A 14,015-nucleotide genomic window follows, 5' to 3' on the forward strand; every position below is an offset into this window, starting at 1 on the left:
CCTCCCTGTCAGATTCTTCATGCACACCCGAAGGCTCTGCACCAATGCACGCTGCCCTCGGAGTGGCTGTGGGGGAAATGAGACGGTCACACACCTCCTTGTGGAATGTGCCTTTGCAAAGAAGGTCTGGAGAGAGATGCAGTGGTATTTGGCAAGGTTCATCCCGAGCAGCTCTGTGACACAGGACTCTGTGCTCTACGGACTGTTCCAGGGACACACACTGAGACAAATATCAACTGCTGCTGGAAGGTCATCAACTCGGTGAAAGTCGCTCTTTGGTCTGCCCGAAACTTGCTGATCTTCCAGTGCAAAGAGCTGTCCTCGACCGAGTGTTGCAGACTGGCACATTCCAAGGTCCAGGACTACGTGCTGAGGGACGCACTCAAGCTTGGGGCAGCTGCCGCCAAGGCGCAATGGGGAAAGACCACTGTGTAAGGTTTTCCCAGCAAATGCACACCGAGGGGCGGGTAACAGTGCAAACCCCCCTCGGTCTGGGCCACCAACACTCCAATGTATAAAACAAACATGACAAGGTAAATATTTAAGAAGGAATTGTAATGTAAAGAGTGATATGTGTATAATACAAACATGACAAGGTAACTATTTAAGAAGGAATTGTAATGTAAAGAGTGATATGTGTATAATAATATCAAAATTGAATGGAAGTCAAGGCAATGTGTAGCTCTGACGGAAATGTACAGTCAAGACAATTCGAAATGCTCTGTAATGCTTATGATACATTTTATGGACTTCCGGGTGCGGCGATGACCAGCTGAGTCGTACGTTTCGGCAGCTCCCGGTGAAACGGACTTTTGGGCTCTTGATAGGAGCCCCAACGGCAATTTTGACGGCTAAAAACACTGTGCGGTAAACCAGAAGGGAATCCCCCCTGGATACGGATGAAAAAAGGAGGAGAAAGTGGCCGGATTGCAGTGGATCCTTTAGAACAGCGGCAAGGAAGGCAAGCAAAAACCAAGATGGCGTCGGAAGGTGGCAGTTTAACATGGGGCCCTGAACAACAAGAGTTCTTGAAATGCTGTGTGGAAGAGCTCAAAAAGGAAATGAAGAAAGAGCTGTTGGCCCCGATACTACAGGCGATCGAAGGGCTAAAGGAGGAACAAAAGACCCAGGAGCGGGAGCTTCGGGTCGTGAAGGCAAAGGCAGCCGAGAATGAGGACGACATACAGGGCCTGGTGGTGAAGACGGAGACGCACGAGGCACATCAGAAACGATGTGTGGAAAGGTTGGAGGCACTGGAGAACAACGCAAGGAGGAACAACCTGAGGATTCTTGGTCTTCCTGAGGGTGTGGAGGGAGCCGCACCCGGAAGGGGCATATGTGAGCACGATGCTGCACTCGTTAATGGGAGCGGAGGCCCCGGCGGGTCCGTTGGAGGTGGAGGGAGCATACCGAGTGATGGCGCAAGGACCGAGAGCAGGAGAAATTCCCAGAGCCATAGTGGTGAGATTCCTCCGTTTTAAGGATAAAGAAATGGTCCTTAGATGGGCAAAGAAAATTCGGAGCAGTAAATGGGAGAACGCGGTGATCCGCGTTTATCAAGACTGGAGTGCGGAGGTGGCGAGAAGGAGGGCGAGCTTTAATCGGGCCAAGGCGGTGCTTCATAAAAAGAAGATAAAATTTGGAATGCTGCAACCGGCAAGACTGTGGGTCACATATCGAGGAAGGCACCACTACTTTGAGACGGCGGATGAAGCGTGGACTTTTATTGTGGAAGAAAAACTGGAATGAGCGGGTTATTAAAAAGAACGTTTGAACAAAGTGGTGGGGCGAATGCGGGGGGCGAAGAGGGGGGTTAAAAAGGGGGGAAAGAGGAGTTTTATGTACTAATCCTGCGATGTGGTAACTTTTCTCTCTTCCACAGGTGGTGATGAGGGGAGGAGGGGAGGTGGAGGAGATGGGGCGTTGGCCATTGGGGGCGGGGCCAAGGGAGAAGCGCGGGCTTGGTTCCCGCGCTATGATAATCATGGCGGGAATTGAGAAGCAGGAAGGAGGGGCGTCGCACGGTGCGAGCCGAGGTCACGGGGGGAAGCCGAGGTCGGCCAGAGTTTGCTGACTTCTGGGAGCAACATGGGGGGAGTAATTACGCTAGCGGGGGATCTAGCGGGGGGGGGGGTGGGAGGGGGGAATTACTGGGTTGCTGCTGCTGGGGAGAGGGGGGAGCTGGTATGGGAGGGGATGGGTGGGGGGGCACCGCCTGGGGGAGATACAGCTGCGTGGGAACCGGGTGAGGAGCTGGAAAAGGGGGATGGCTAATCGACAAGGGGGGGGTAGGAAGCCCCCCAACCCAGCTGATCACGTGGAACGTGAGAGGGCTGAAAGGGGCCATAAAGAGGGCACGGGTACTCGCACACCTTAAGAAACTTAAGGCAGATGTGGTTATGTTACAGGAAACGCACCTGAAACTGATAGGCCAGGTTAGGCTACGCAAAGGATGGGTGGGGCAGGTGTTCCATTCGGGGCTAGATGCGAAAAACAGGGGGGTGGTTATATTAGTGGGGAAGCGGGTAATGTTCGAGGCAAAGACTATAGTGGCGGATAACGGGGGCAGATACGTGATGGTGAGTGGCAAACTACAGGGGGAGACGGTGGTTTTGGTAAAACTTTGAGAAACAATAATTCAGGACAAAGTTAATATTCACTTGGGAAGTTTAATGGATTAATGAAGAAAACAAGCATGGGTATATGAGAAAATATGACCACGACAGACTGATGGCGATGGTGACCCCCAGGAATTTAAAGCTATTGACCAATGTTATAGCTCATGGAATAAAAGGGACAGTAGTAACATGGCTGGAAATTTAGCTGAGTGGTAGGAAACAGATTTGTGGTTAATGTATGTTTTATGAACAGCAGGATGATTTTTGGTGGAGCTCCCAGGGTTCAGTGTTAGGGCCCTAGTTTCCCCTGATAGATATTACTGACCTAGGCCTTGGTGTACGGGGTCAATTTCAAAACTTGCAGTAGATACACAATGTAGAATCATTGTGACTTGTGAATGGGGTAGAATTTCTCCAGGACATAGACTGGTTGGTGGAAGAGGCAGTGGTGTGTGAAATTCAGTGCAGAGAAGTGTGAAGTGATTCGCTTTGGTAGGAAGAATATGAGGATACAATATAAAATAAGGGGTCCAATTGTAGTGTTGCTACAGGAGCAGAGGGACCTGGGCACATATGTAGATAAGGGAATGTGACAGGAGAGTTTGATAGAGCCGTTAATAAAACATACATAACACGAGGCTTTATCATTGGGTCATAGAAGAGCAAGTGAAATATGATACATTTCTATAGAAGATTAGTTCTTCCTCAACTGGAGCATTGTGTGGAGCATTAAGAGACTCACACTTCATGAAACATATGTGATGATATTTGAGAGCGAGAGTGCAGATAAGATTCACGAGATTGGGTCCGGAGTGAGGCGCTTCCCTGACATTGATTGATTGGAAAATAATGTGACTGTTTTCCTGAGACAAGAGGTTTGGAGAATATTTGCTGCAGGTCACAGAATCACCGAATCCTGACAATGCAGAATGAGGCCATTCAGCCCATCAAGTCTTCACCAACCCTCTGAAAGAGCACCCTAGCCAGGCACACTGGCCCGTCCCGTTCTGTAACCCACTTTTGTGAGGGCCATGTTTTTGTAGAGTCAGACAGAAAGTAACTTTATTTACACCAATATGTACACGGTGCCTCACGGTGCTGAGGACCGGGGTTCGATCCCGGCCCTGGGTCACTGTCTGTGTGGAGCTTGCACATTCTCCTCATATCTGCATGGATTTCACCCGCACAACCCAAAGATGTGTAGGGTAGGTGGATTGGCCACGCTAAATTGCCCCTTATTTGGAAAACATTTACTTTAAAAAAACAATATCTTCAGAGTACCAGCAGTTCACTACTGATTCCTTCTCCAGCCAGTACCACCCTGGCCAGCTCTATTTATAGAGCTCTACTGCTAATGATTGCCCCCACCGTCCCCTCATTGGGGGAGCTCATATTCCCCAAGGATTATGGGATAAATGAAAATGAAAAAAAATGAAATGAAAATCGCTTATTGTCACAAGTAGGCTTCAAATGAAGTTACTGTGAAAAGCCCGTAGTCGCCACATTACGACGCCTGTTCGGGGAGGCTGGTACGGGAATTGAACCGTGCTGCTGGCCTGCCTTGGTCTGCGTTCAAAGCCAGCGATTTAGCCCTGTGCACGGTGGGGTTTCCTGTACGGGCTGCTGCTGTACACCATCCACCTCCTTGCCCTTGCCCGCCATATAGAAATGCCTTGGCGTGCCTCGTTGCGTTTGGCAGCGGAGGTCCCCACTGGAAGTCCCTCTACGGAGGTGTCCTCCCCCTCAATCTTGGTGACCTGTGGTGGAGGGTGATGCATGCAACAATACCCTGTAACCACCATTAGCACCATTTCACAGATGCCCAAGGGCCCTGCCATTTTTGCAGTCTTGTGGAATCTTTGAGCCATGTCAATGTTGAATGTTCCAGGCTGCACTCTTTTTTGGTTTCATGACAAACCTTTCATTGTAATTTTGTTTGCACTTCAGCCCCACACCCCTAATCTACGGGTACCCGGTACGGAGAGGAGGGGGGAAGATGGAGGACCTCATCATAAACCTGCTCCTGGGCCTGGCCAAACTCGCCATTATTAATAGGTCCTGGCGGCAAGCAACCACGGGGGTCGTCCGACCGGACTGTCTGCCCCTCTTCAGCGGCTTCATTCGCAGCAGGGTGCCCTGGATAGGGAGCATGCGGTGTCCATGGGCACACTTGAGGCCTTCCGTGCCTCTGGGCACCACAGGGGTTGGATTGCTTCATCAACCCCTCTCTGCACATTATGATTTGTCGATCTGAAGTTTCCATTGGTCTTTGTTGTTCTCAGACAGTGCCCCTACCAGCAACGGCCCCTTTTAATTTGTCCCTAAGTTAATTTTTGTTATTCTATTAAGTTTATTGGACCCTAAAATATATCATAGGATAACTAATTGGATCCAACCAATAGGATCCGGGCAGATTATAATACCCACCTAACCTTTCGACCCTAAAGTGCAATTTAGCATGGCCAATCCACCTGACCTGCACATCTTTGGACTGTTCAAAATCCTGAGGGATCCGGACTGAGGAGTTTGGAAAACTGTTCCCATTGGTGAAAGGTTGGAGAACAAGACGGCAGAGAGTTCAGTTAATTGGGAAATGAAACAGTGAAGACCTGAGAAAAAAATTATCTGCAACCAAACAAATCTGGAACTGGAATGTCCTCCAACATCACATTGCAGATTCTATTTACACACTAGTTGCTGTCAATTTCTACATTGAATGATTTTTCTCCAAGTATTACATTGTGTTTTAAAGCGATTTGGATTGTCTGGAAATGTCAAAACCGCACTAGAACAGGGGCAGCCTTCCAGGGAATATCCTTGTGGGAGAGGATTAGCCAGAACACCTGTCACTCAGACTGAGGGAGGTGGGTTTTTTTGGACGGTAGGGATGTGGATTGGCCAGAACACCTGTCACTCAGACTGAGGGAGGTGGGTTTTTTGGACGGTAGGGATGTCGATTGGCCAGAACACCTGTCACTCAGACTGAGGGAGGTGGGTTATTTCAGACGGTACGGATGTGGATTGGCCAGAACACCTGTCACTCAGACGGAGGGAGGTGGGTTTTTGGACGGTAGGGATGTGGATTCGTCGGAACACCTGTCACTCAGACTGAGGGAGGTGGTTTTTGTCAGACGGTACGGATGTGGATTGGCCAGAACACCTGTCACTCAGACTGAGGGAGGTGGGTTTTTGGACGGTAGGGATGTGGATTCGTTGGAACACCTGTCACTCAGACTGAGGGAGGTGGGTTTTTTGGACGGTAGGGATGTGGATTGGCCAGAACACCTGTCACTCAGACTGAGGGAGGTGGGTTTTTTGGATGGTAGGGATGTGGATTGGCCAGAACACCTGTCACTCAGACTGAGGGAGGTGGGTTTTTTGGATGGTAAGGATGTGGATTGGCCAGAACACCTGTCACTCAGACTGAGGGAGGTGGGTTTTTTGGATGGTAAGGATGTGGATTGGCCAGAACACCTGTCACTCAGACTGAGGGAGGTGGGTTTTTCAGACAGTAGGTATGTGGATTGGCCAGAACACCTGTCACTCAGACTGAGGGAGGTGGGTTTTCTGGACAGTAGGGATGTGGATTCGTCGGAACACCTGTCACTCAGACTGAGGGAGGCGGCAGAGTTCCTGGGCATCAGGCAGTCGGATTGGCCAAACTGTCTGTTGTTATGTTCTCAGTCTGGACAGATGGTGAGGTCTTTGTAGTTCAAGTGATCAGAGAACATACGGCTTTGTAAATGAACAAAACAGTTTATTTTAGTTGAACAGTCCAACAGGTTTGTTTTGATTCACAAGCTTACGGAGCACTGCTCCTTCCTCCGAAAGCTAGTGATTCGAAACAAACCTGTTGGGCTTTAACCCGGTGTTGTAAGACTTCTCACTTTGCTCACCACAGTCCAACGCCGGCATCTCCACAACATGAAAACAATCTGGTTCAAACAACAGCGAATGTGGAGAAGGATTGGGTTCAGTGGTGAGGGAATGAGCTTTGTGATGGACAGCAGAGTTTATAAGGAGGAAGTTTTAACACATCCAAAGTACATTAGACAAGCAGTTTGACAACACAGAGGCAGTGGAGGGATTGAGTGAGATGTTGGTGAGGTTGATGTTGGTGAGGTCCTTAGTGTTCATGAGGAACCGGGAACAGAGAGTGGTAAATCTTTGAAATTCTCTATTCCAGGGGAGTATGGAGACTCAGTCATTGAGTAAATTAAAGATCTATAGACTTTTTACATATTAAATATATCAAACAACATGTAGATAGTGCGGGAAATCGGTGTTTAAACCCGAGTCTCGTTCAACTTTAAAAACTAGTCAGTGCAATATTGTCACCAGCTGGCGATGACCAGTACTGCTGTCAATAAATTATCCCACAGGCGGCGCTGAGAATTCGGTGCAAAGGGTACAGCACCGCCACCGGCTGGCGAGAAACGGCACTGCAGGCAAATATCATTCAGCGCCGATCACATCCACCGGATGGCGCTAATACAAATGCAAAGGACCTCGCAGCATCTGTACAGAGAGAAGTGGAGTTAACGTTTCGTGTCTGTACCTTATTATCAGAACTCGATAAAAGGGTTGAGATGTGACGGATTTTAAGCATGTACAAGGGCAGGATAAGGGGAGACCTGTAATGGAGGGAAGACCTGTAAATGGAGGGAAGACCTGTAAATGACAAAAAGTGATGATAATGGGACAAATAAAGAAACAAAGTAACATCCAAAAGTGGACACAAATGAGAATCGAAGATTCTCTCTGAAAAAATAGGGATAACATTTACGATCTAAAATTGTTGAACTCGATGTTGAGTGATGAAGAGCCTCAACAAAAATGTCCTTTCTTTGATTAAGCTTCATTGGAACAGTGCAGATGGGCAAAACAGCAAAGTTGCAGTGAAATTGGGACAGAGAATGAAAAGGACAGATGCCTGGGAGCTCAGGGTCATGCTAACAGACTGAACAGAGATGTTCCGATTTGGCAATCTGCATTTAGAGACAATCTCCAGCAGTGAAGACTGTACACGAACTTGAAGGAAGTACAATAAATCACTTTCACCTCGGGGGATAGTTTGTGACCCTGGACTGTGAAAATGCGATTAATAGAAAGGTGCCGTGGAGAATTGGGACAGCTTGTTTCTCGTGTTCTCTTTCTTTTTTCCTGTACACTTCCACTTACTTTACAACAGCAAATGTCTTCGAAGTTTCATAGTGCCGTTCGTTGCATGACTCAAAACGTCATAGGGCAGCATGGTGGCGCAGTGGGTTAGCCCTGATCCCTCACGGCGCCTAGGTCCCAGGTTCGATCCTGGCTCTGGATCACTGTCTGTGTGGAGTTTGTACATTCTCCCTGTGTTTGCGTGGGCTTCGCCTCCACAACCTTAAGATGTATAGGCTAGGTGGATTGGCCACGCTAAGTTGCCCTTTAATTGGAAACAAAAAAGAATTGTTTTATTTAATACTTAATTTAATCTTAATTTATATTTTTTTAAAAAGTCATTGGTCTTGAACTCGTTAGAAAAACAGTCAACAGAATTGTCTATCAACAAAATTCCAGTACCAGCCTCCCCGAACAGGCGCCGGAATGTGGTGACTATGGGCTTTTCACAGTAACTTCATTGAAGCCTACTCGTGACAATAAGCAATTTTCATTTTCATTTCATTAAAACATTTGGAAAAAAGCTGTGCAATAGCCCCACCACGTGCTCGGAAGCGGTACTACGGGACAAAAATAATTTGTAAAATATCGCTTTCAGCCAGCAGATGGCGGTGTAACTCCGTCAAAAGTTGTTCTTGTCCCTCAATAAACGCCAATACAGAGTAAACCAGGAGGTATATCATCAGAAAAGTAGTGACAATGGTCCTGATAATAAATAAGATGATTGATCCAGTTGAACGGTGAAACAAACGAGCTCTGAATGGCCTCCCCCTGTTCTTACTAAATAATTTTAAAAGATTGTTCGAAATAACCAGGCTTTAAATACACCTGTAGACAGAGTTTGTTTTTTATGTATACTGTTTTGCTGACAAGAAGCAAGTGAACTATATTTATACAGCATTACCCACTGGTTAATTGAAGAAGGAAACGTTTCTTTGCAATATCACCGGCAGCCATTAGGTGGAGATTGGTTTTTTAAAATCGAATATTATTCCTGCAATACCACATATTGCCATGATGTGGAGATGCCGGCGTTGGACTGGGGTGAGCACAGTACGAAGTCTGACAACACCAGGTTAAAGTCCAACAGGTTTGTTTCGATGTCACTAGCTTTCGGAGCGCTGCTCCTTCCTCGGGTGAATTAAGAGGTCTGTTCCAGAAACACATATATAGACAAATTCAAAGATGCCAAACAATGCTAGGAATGCGAGCATTAGCAGGTGATTAAATCTTTACAGATCCAGAGATGGGGTAACCCCAGGTTAAAGAGGTGTGAATTGTACCAAGCCAGGACAGTTGGTAGGATTTTGCAGGCCAGATGGTGGGGGATGAATGTAATGCGACATGAATCCCAGGTCCCGGTTGAGGCCGCACTCATGTGTGCGGAACTTGGCTATAAGTTTCTGCTCGGCGATTCTGCGTTGTCGCGGGTCCTGAAGGCTGCCTTGGAGAACGCTTACCCGGAGATCAGAGGCTGAATTACCTTGACTGCTGAAGTGTTCCCCGACTGGAAGGGAACATATTGCCAGGGAGTGGTAGTGTTGCTCTATCTAATTCTACTTTCATTCCAACTATCCAGCAAAGTCCCAATTATTCAACCACGAAGGTTTTCTCCTCCTCCTAACACATTCCTTAGAGTGTCACAAAGGCAAATGCCAAAAGAACAAACTCCAAAGAACAGTACAGCACAAGAACAGACTCTGCAGCCCTCCAAGCCTGTGCCGATCATGATGCCCCTGTAAACTAAAACCTCCTGCACTTCTGGGCCGTATCCCTCTATTCCCATCCTATTTACGCATTCGACTGGATGCCTCTTAAATGTCACTATCGTCCCTGCTTCCACCACCTCCCCCGGCAGCGAGTCCCAGGCACTCACCACCCTCTGTGTAAAAAACGTCCCTCGCACATCTCCTCTAAACTTTCCTCCTCGCACCTGAAACCAATGTCCCCAAGTAATTGACTTTTCTACCCTGGGAAAAGCGTCTGATTATCCACTCTGTCCATGCCCATCATACTTTTGTTGACTTCTATCAGGTCGCCCCTCAACCTTCGTCATTCTAGTGAGAGCAAACTGAGTTTATCCAACCTCCCCTCATAGCTAATACACTCCCTCCCAGGCAACATCCAAGTAAACCTCTTCTGCACCCTCTCCAAAGCCTCCACATCCTTCTGGTAGTGTGGTGACCAGAATTGAACACTGTATTCTATTTAGCTGCAGCATGACTTGCCAGATTTTATACTCAATACCCCGACCAATGAAGGCAAGCATTCCGTATGCCTTCTTGCCTACTTTCTCAACCTGTGTTGCCCCTTTCGGTGACCTGTGTACCTGTATACCCAGATCCCTCTGCCTGTCAATACTCTTAAGGGTTCTGCCATTTACTGTATATTTCACACCTGTCTTCGATCTTCCAAAATGCATTACCTCACATTTGTTCGGATTAAACTCCATCTGCCATTTCTTCGCCCAAATCTCCAACTGATCTATATCCTGCTGTATCCTCTGATGGTCCTCATCACTATCCATACTAAGAATTTGTCTATAGATATGTTTCTGGAACATACCTCTGCATTCACCTGAGGAAGAAGCAGCGCTCCGAAAGCTAGTGATTCAAAACAAACCAGTTGAACTTTAACCTGGTGTTGTAAGACTTCTTACTATACTAAGACCAGCAAAGGTCCCAGCACTGATCCCTGTGGAACACCACCAGCCACAGCCCTCCATTCAGAAATGCACCCTTTCACTGCTACCCTCTGTCTTCTATGACCCAGCCAGTTCTGTATCCATGATCCCAGCTCACATTTGATCTCGTGAGACTTCACCTTCTCTACCAATCTGCCATGAGGGACCTTGACAAAGGCTTTACTGAAGTCCATGTAGACAACATCCACTGGCCTACATTAATTAATAATCTTCGTCACTTCCTCAAAAAACTCAATCGAGTTAGTGAGACACGACCTCCCCTTCACAAAACCGTGCTGCTTCTCTCTAACAAGTCCATTTGTTTCCAAATGGGAGTAAATCCTATCCCGAAAAATCCTCTCCAATCATTTCCCAACGACTGACGTAAGGCTCACCGGCCCGTAATTTCCTGGATTATCTCTGCTACACTTCTTAAACAAAGGAACAATATTAGCTATCTCCAGTTCTCTGCGACGTCACCTGTAGCCAATGAGGATACAATGATTTCTATCAAGGCCCCACCAATTTCCTCCTTTATCTACCTCCGTATTCTGTGGTAGATCCCATCCGGCCCTGGGGACTTATCTACCTGAATGTTTTTCAAGATGCACAACAAAGAACAACATGTGACTCTTTTCGATAATGCAGAACCAGGTTCTGGTTCTGGGTCCTCAGAAATTGCATCTTCTGCTCTAATATAAAGGACAAAAAGACAAGAGCTCTGAAACAGGAAGCCCCCATCACACAGACCAGGAAAATAATCAGCTATGATGGGAATAGCTCCAAGAAACAGACAGGATTGTGAATTACTAATCCTGCATGAATTGTACGAAGAGTGTTCTGTAGATGCTGATCTCCATCATCCAACAGCCTCCATTAAGATGCTTCATGTAGAGTCCATTGGAAAGGATTTAGAAATCATATTACATCAGCTCCCTCCAAGTCACTCCCCATCCTGACTGGGAAATATACCGGCTGTTCCTTCAGTGTCCAAATCTTGGAGCTCCCTCCCTAACAGCATGGTGAATGTACCTACACCTCAGGGACTGCAGCAGCTTCAAGAATACAGCTCAGCACCACCTTGTCAAGGGGCAATTAGGGATGGGTAATAAATGCTGGTCTTGCTGATCACTCCCACATCCTGGAAATGAATGAGAAATTAGTTACCAGAATTACACACATCATGTTAGTTACAACAACCAATAATTAAGTAAACATTCGCCACATGAATGTCTTTTTATTAATTCACTCATGGAACCTAAAAATTGTTGGGAGGATTGATGCCGACAGCCCTGTCTCAATTAATATCAGTGTGATAGTGGGTCAGACACTGCCTTTCCCCTCTGGGACTGGGTGGGACAGTGGGTCAGACACTATTCTTTCCCCCATCTGGGACTGGGTGGGACAGTGGGTCAGACACTGTCCTTTCCCCCTCTGGGACTGGGTGGGGCAGTGGGGCAGATACTGTCCTTTCCCCCTCTGGCACGGGGTGGGACAGTGGGTCAGACACTGTCCTTTCCCCCTCTGGCACTGGGTGGGACAGTGGGTCAGATACTGTCCTTTCCTCCTCTGGGACTTGGTGGGACAGTGAGTCAGACAGATCTTTTACTCTGAGTTTATAAACTCAGATTTACTCTGGTCTGTTAAACCTGCCTCATTACACATTGCCATGTCCAAAGTAGCCTAACTCATGGTTTGATCCACAACATGTTGTTCTAGGAAGCTGTCCCAAATAAACTCAATGAATTCTTCCTCATGGCTTCCTCTGTCAATTTAATTTTCCCAATCCATATGAAGATTAAAATCATCCATGATTAAAGTACTGCCTTTATTAAATGCTTGTGCCGAGAATCTGAGGAGGTACGGGAGGCCTTAAATTTTGCTTCAGTATTCAGTGGAGAGAGGGATCTTGTTGCTCATATGAACAGCGTGAACCAAGTTAATAGTCTCAAACAGGTTGATATTAAGGAGGATGTGCTAGAAATTTTGAAAAGCATTAAATCAGATATGTCCCCAGGGCCTGACGGGATATACCCAAGCTTACTACAGGAAGTGAGGGAGGAGATTGCTGCTCCATTGGCGATGATCTTTGCGTCACTCTCCACTGGAGTAATACCGGATGATTGGAGGGAGGCGAATGTTGTTCCTCTGTTCAAGAAAGGGAATAGGGAAATCCCTGGGAATTATAGACCAGTCAGTCTTATGTCTGTGGTGAGCAAAATACTGGAAAGGATTCTGAGATTTATGATTATTTAGAAAAACATAGTTTGATTAAAGATAGTCAGCATGGTTTAGCACAGTGGGCTAATAGCTGGCTTGTAAAGCATGGTAACATAGTGGTTAGCACAATTGCTTCACAGCTCAGGGTCCCAGGTTCGATTTCCGGCTTGGGTCACTGTTTGTGCGGAGTCTGCACGTTCTCCCCGTGTGTGCGTGGGTTTCCTCTGGGTGCTCCGGTTTCCTCCCACAGTCCAAAGATGTGCAGGTTAGGTGGAGGCCATGCTAAATTGCCCTTAGTGTCCAAAATTGCCTTTAGTGTTGGGTGGGGTTACTGGGTTATGGGGATAGGGTGGAGGTGTGGGGTTGGACAGGGTGTTCTTTCCAAGAGCCGGTGCAGACTCGATGGAATGAATGGCCTCCTTCTGCACTGTAAATTCTATGAAATCTATGGCTTTGTGAGGGGCAGGTCATGCCTCACAGGCCTCATTGAATTCTTTGAGTATGTGACGAGACACATTGCTGAAGGTCGGGCAGTGGATGTGGTGTATATGGATTTCAGTAAGGCATTTGATCAGGTTCCCCATGGTAGGCTCATTCAGAAAGTTAGGTGGCATGGGATACAGGGAAATCTGGCAGTCCGGATACAGAATTGGCTGGCTGAAAGAAGACAGCGTCTGGTATTGGATGGAAAGTATTCCGCCTGGAGGTCGGTGACCAGTGGTGTCCCACAGGGATCTGTTCTGGGACCTCTGCTCTTTGTGGGCTTTATAAATGACTTGGATTATTCGGCGATCACAATCTCAGATCATGCCCCGCACTGGGTTGACCTGCAGGTTAGCATGGAGAGTAGCCAGCACCCGCACTGGAGGCTGGACGTGGGGCTTTTAGCTGATGAAGAGGTGTGTGGGCGGCTGTGGAAATGTATTCAGAACTACATAGAAGTCAACGACATGGGTGAAGTTTCGGCAGCGGTGGTCTGGGAGGCATTGAAGGCGGTGTTTAGAGGGGAGCTGATCTCAATAAGGGGCCCAGAGGGAGAAGGTGGACAGAGCAGAGACGGATAAAGGAGATATTGCAGGTCGACATTGGTATGCGGAGACCCTGAGGCAGTGCTTTTAATGGAACAACGGAGGATACAGGCGGAGTTTGGCTTGTTAACTACAGGGAGAGCAGTGGAGCAGCTGAGGAAGGTGAGGGGGGGGGGGGGTGATCTATGATCACGGGGAGAAGGCCAGCAGGATGCTTGCACAGCAGCTTAGAAAAAGGGAGGCAGCCAGGGAGATGAGGAAAGCAAAGGATGGGGACGGGAAACTGGTAGGAGATTCAGCAGGGGT

At 47.5% G+C, this 14,015-nt stretch overlaps 1 protein-coding gene and 1 long non-coding RNA gene across 2 annotated transcripts in view; one reads left to right on the forward strand and one right to left on the reverse strand.

Annotated features, from left to right (window-relative positions):
- LOC140390449 (butyrophilin subfamily 1 member A1-like) overlaps nucleotides 1-14,015 on the forward strand; it is a 273,313-nt gene that overhangs the window by 69,891 nt on the left and 189,407 nt on the right. The window lies entirely within an intron of this gene.
- LOC140390467 (uncharacterized) overlaps nucleotides 11,514-14,015 on the reverse strand; it is a 58,880-nt gene continuing 56,378 nt past the window's right edge. The window contains exon 4 of the long non-coding RNA XR_011934651.1: nucleotides 11,514-11,602. This is a non-coding gene — a long non-coding RNA (uncharacterized lncRNA). The remainder of the gene's footprint in view (nucleotides 11,603-14,015) is intronic.

This window comes from Scyliorhinus torazame, chromosome 14, assembly GCF_047496885.1.
Source record: "Scyliorhinus torazame isolate Kashiwa2021f chromosome 14, sScyTor2.1, whole genome shotgun sequence".
Lineage (NCBI taxonomy): Eukaryota > Metazoa > Chordata > Chondrichthyes > Carcharhiniformes > Scyliorhinidae > Scyliorhinus > Scyliorhinus torazame.